Source organism: Schistocerca serialis, unplaced genomic scaffold, assembly GCF_023864345.2.
Source record: "Schistocerca serialis cubense isolate TAMUIC-IGC-003099 unplaced genomic scaffold, iqSchSeri2.2 HiC_scaffold_1153, whole genome shotgun sequence".
In the NCBI taxonomy this organism is placed as follows: Eukaryota; Metazoa; Arthropoda; class Insecta; order Orthoptera; family Acrididae; genus Schistocerca; species Schistocerca serialis.
In genome coordinates this window covers 97,501-102,500 of record NW_026047352.1, presented here as the reverse complement: position 1 = coordinate 102,500, position 5,000 = coordinate 97,501, and the positions used below count along the sequence as shown (strand labels likewise).

Sequence of the window (5,000 nt, the reverse complement as noted above, 5' to 3'; positions counted from 1 at the left end):
TCTAATAAAAGCGTCCCTTCCATCTCTGGTCGGGACTCTGTTTGCATGTATTAGCTCTAGAATTACCACAGTTATCCAAGTAACGTGGGTACGATCTAAGGAACCATAACTGATTTAATGAGCCATTCGCGGTTTCACCTTAATGCGGCTTGTACTGAGACATGCATGGCTTAATCTTTGAGACAAGCATATGACTACTGGCAGGATCAACCAGGGAGCTGCGTCAACTAGAGCTGAGCAGCCGGCCGCCCGGGAGTGTGTCCCGGGGGCCCGCGCGAACACGCAAGCGTCCGCTCAATTATTCTGCAAACAGGAGGAGGCTGAGCTCCCCTGCACAACACACCTCGAAACCCTCTCAGGTCCCGGCGGCGCGCAGCGCCGTCCTAAGTACTTGGTCGGGTTCGAGAGAGGCGCAATCGCCCGGAGTTAGGCGAGTAGACGCTTTAGGTGCGACCACCCGTGCTCCCAACTGAGCTTGCCGCTGCCGACAGAGGCCCGGGAGCGTGCTGTCGTGGCATTGCCGGCGGGAGACAACACGCGCCACCTACGGTGACCGGCAGCTCCAACGCCAGCGCCACAGAAGGACAAAAGCCCCACTTGGGTGCCGAAGCGAACTCTCCCAGCACAGCGCACGCGCCAACACGTCCGCACAGCTGCGATACAAACCACCTGCGAGAACCGCTGGGGCGACCGAGCAGCAGACGGCGTCGCGGCGCCGAGCGCCGGGCGGCGGCGCATCCTCAGCGCACACAGTCCTCAATCGGACCAGCACACTGCAGATGGCCACCGCGCTTCGCACCGGGCCCGCGAGGACCTACTTTGGCCGCAAGGCGCCGCGAGCAGGGGGCGCCGGCGCGCAGCTGCGCCGCCTGCCGCGTCCGTCGGCCGGCGCGCCTGCCACTGGCCGCCCCCACCAGCCGGCTGTAGCGCGTGCGCCCACGCACCGCGCTGCCAGCACGCCGGGCGGCCCCCCCTCACCGGCCGGGGACGGTCCCACCCAGCCACCGCCGCGTATCGCCTCACACCCAGATCCCCTTTCACGTTCGTGGGCATGGTGGGTCCCCTTTCACGTTCGTGGGCATGGTGGGTATCCATGAAACAACCGGTTAATAGCTCGACCGATCGTCGCCAACACTGATTCACCTCTAGCGAGAACAACCGCACCACAACGGGTTACCAGTTGTTCATTTGCGTAACGTCACCAGCAAACGTAGACGTCCATCGCCATTTGCAACGAGTATTGCATGCCTGTGTCAGGTGTCACAACACACTACGTCTGCCCACATAGACGCAACAACATGTGCACGCCTAGAGAACACGTGGAAGGTAGCCCCCGTACGTATGCGGTGTCCATTGCGCGAACGACTGTCAGCCGGCCTCTGCAGCATGTCGCAGATGTGGAACGCGGTGCAACATGCTATCACAGTGTGTGAGAAGAGACGACTACGTCCGAATACACGCTCCACTACATCAACAGACTGCTCATGCTGATCGCCATCCAGGGCGTCCGTTCCTCCCACACGTCTGAATGGCGTACCACACTGCAATCCAGCTCCTAAAGGGAGACGACACGTAGCTGCGTCCACAATATTTGGACTGTATGGTCCGCCGTTGCTAGGCGCAGTCGTCGTACGGTCACACATGTGCCACGATGTATCATTCAGTACATACGGACCAATGTGCAGCACAGTTTGTGGGTTTTGCGTACATCCGCGGACAGGTGACAGGCCGTACCACAACGTAGGCTGAGTACGTCGGCATGCGAAGGGCATTGAACATGCAAACTTCTCAACGACCAGCTTGCGAAGGCAGGGGGGAAGGGGGGGGGCATGTACGTCCTGCTGCTATCCACATTACAGTGTATAGCAGGAGCATGTGGAAAGTCAGCAACACTTGCAAGGTGTTTAACATGACGCGATACACAGGGGACCGGGCAGTGTGAATAGCGAACTATATTGCGAGGGTTGCGGTTAGGCAACACTACACTAATTTAACGAGTTGCATAACAATTACAGAGCAGGTTCAGCGACAACGTGCGTCAGGTTAAGGCGCAATATAGGTTAGGTTGAGGCGCAATATGGGTTACGTTAAGGCACAAATTAGGTTACGTTAAGGCACAAATTAGGTTACGTTAAGGCACAAATTGGGTTACGTTAAGGCACAAATTGGGTTACGTTAAGGCACAAATTGGGTTACGTTAAGGCACAACATGGGTTACGTTAAGGCACAACATGGGTTACGTTAAGGCACAACATGGGTTACGTTAAGGCACAACATGGGTTACGTTAAGGCACAACATGGGTTACGTTAAGGCACAACATGGGTTACGTTAAGGCACAACATGGGTTACGTTAAGGCACAACATGGGTTACGTTAAGGCACAACATGGGTTACGTTAAGGCACAACATGGGTTACGTTAAGGCACAACATGGGTTACGTTAAGGCACAACATGGGTTAGGTTAAGGCACAACATGGGTTAGGTTAAGGCACAACATGGGTTAGGTTAAGGCACAACATGGGTTAGGTTAAGGCACAACGTAAGTTAGGTTAAGGCACAACGTAAGTTAGGTTAAGGCACAACGTAAGTTAGGTTAAGGCACAACGTAGGTTAGGTTAAGGCACAACGTAGGTTAGGTTAAGGCACAACGTAGGTTAGGTTAAGGCACAACGTAGGTTAGGTTAAGGCACAACGTAGGTTAGGTTAAGGCACAACGTAGGTTAGGTTAAGGCACAACGTAGGTTAGGTTAAGGCACAACGTAGGTTAGGTTAAGGCACAACGTAGGTTAGGTTAAGGCACAACGTAGGTTAGGTTAAGGCACAACGTAGGTTAGGTTAAGGCACAACGTAGGTTAGGTTAAGGCACAACGTAGGTTAGGTTAAGGCACAACGTAGGTTAGGTTAAGGCACAACGTAGGTTAGGTTAAGGCACAACGTAGGTTAGGTTAAGGCACAACGTAGGTTAGGTTAAGGCACAACGTAGGTTAGGTTAAGGCACAACGTAGGTTAGGTTAAGGCACAACGTAGGTTAGGTTAAGGCACAACGTAGGTTAGGTTAAGGCACAACGTAGGTTAGGTTAAGGCACAACGTAGGTTAGGTTAAGGCACAACGTAGGTTAGGTTAAGGCACAACGTAGGTTAGGTTAAGGCACAACGTAGGTTAGGTTAAGGCACAACGTAGGTTAGGTTAAGGCACAACGTAGGTTAGGTTAAGGCACAACGTAGGTTAGGTTAAGGCACAACGTAGGTTAGGTTAAGGCACAACGTAGGTTAGGTTAAGGCACAACGTAGGTTAGGTTAAGGCACAACGTAGGTTAGGTTAAGGTACAACGTAGGTTAGGTTAAGGTACAACATAGGTTAGGTTAAGGTACAACGTAGGTTAGGTTAAGGCGCAATGTCGGTTAGGTTAAGGTACGATATAGCTTAGGTTAAGGTACACATTGTTGTAGGGAAAGGTGTATTTGGGGGGGGGGGGCGGCGGCAGGTTCGTTGATAGTGATTATCGTAAGTGCATGCCTGCGGGATCATCCGATTTGTCACGTCAGGATGCACTTGTGGCTCATGACAGGCGGCGCTCCGATTCCAAGGTTGTGGCAGATCTGTGTCTTTCATTCCTGCCATTGTTTGTGTACTGTGACAGGAGGCAGTATGGTGATGTTGGGTGCACCCCTGTGTAGGACATGTGTGGGTGTTCGTGGCTTAGCTGAGCAATGGCGGATGTCGGAAGGGTGGGATATTCTGTTTTCTGGGTGGACCTCCCGGTCTGGTTATGATAGTGTGGATTGTGTAATGTGGCGGAGAGGATGCACCGGATGTTCTTCCATGCTGGTGGTTAGATATTGTGTGTGTGCCTGTTAGAGGCAGAGAGTAGTGTGTGATAGTGTCTGGCTGACGTGTGGTTCTCATTGTGTGCAGAGTCTTTCAGCATGTATAGGGACGGTTGTATATATTATCTGTATTCTGATGGCTCTGCATTTATTACTAATCAGTGCCGTGTATACGGTTACTCTGGTTCCAGTCGAAACTGTTCTATCTCTGTACATTAGTGACACTGCGGCTCCACTATGTTGCTGCCCCTGTCGGCCGTTTCCCCCAGTGTATGGCTAGTGATTATCAGCAATCAGTCTATTAGTCAATACCGGTAGTGTGACGACTTCAAATGTCCGGGATGGGGGAAGCTAAACCCTTCCCGTGGGTCAGGGCCTAGAAAGACTCTTCCCACGCAGGAGGCTCGGACTGTCGTTACTCTTCCGAGAAATATATTTGCCCAGCGTTTTTTGCGACTGCGAGTGCAACGCCAGGAGGCTCCGACTGTCGTTACTGTTCCGAGATATATATTTGCCCAACGTTTTTTGCGACTGCGAGTGCAACGCCCACGGGTACCGACATGGATGGGGCGCTTCCTAGCTGATCGCTCGGCATGGGAATCAGTACAGTGAGCAATGCGATCGCGTCTGTAGCTTGTACGTGGTACAGCTCGCAGCTCATGTATAGGGACAGCGGGAATGTCGCATATTGGACATAACTCTTCATGAAACGCAAGTTATAGGTGTGGATTGCACATTACGAGTGCGGGAAACTTCCGCCGTTCATCCGCTGGCGTTGCGAGTTTGGCGGTTGGGGTGGGGCACGAGCGGGTGCGGGTGGTGTGATTGCCGGTCCACGACGTTGTGCGGCAGAGGCACTGGCGTTTGGGTGCTGTGGTCGACACAGGCTGCATGCTTTGTGGGTGGCGTCGAAAGATGGGCACTGTGGGCCCATCGATGTCTTAGTCGGCTTGGCGTCCCATAGATGGCGGTATCGTCGTTGCAGGAGCTCATGCTGAGGGAGACCTACAGATGGCGGTATGTTTTGTGGTGCGCTCGACATGGCGGACCTAGTGTTGTCAGATTCGCATAGATGGCGATACTGTTTTGCCAGCATGGTTGGCGTAGTTCCGTCGGATCCCTGTAGATGGAGGTGTCGAATGTTTACTGTGGACATTCATGTCGTCGGCACG

General features: G+C 53.1%; 1 non-coding gene across 1 annotated transcript in view; it reads right to left on the bottom strand.

The window, feature by feature from the left end:
- The window catches only part of LOC126432755 (small subunit ribosomal RNA), a 1,909-nt gene extending 1,692 nt beyond the window's left edge, over positions 1–217 (bottom strand). The window contains exon 1 of the ribosomal RNA XR_007578199.1: positions 1–217. This exon is cut by the window's left edge and continues 1,692 nt beyond it. This is a non-coding gene — a ribosomal RNA (small subunit ribosomal RNA).
- Positions 218–5,000: the final 4,783 nt, after the last annotated feature.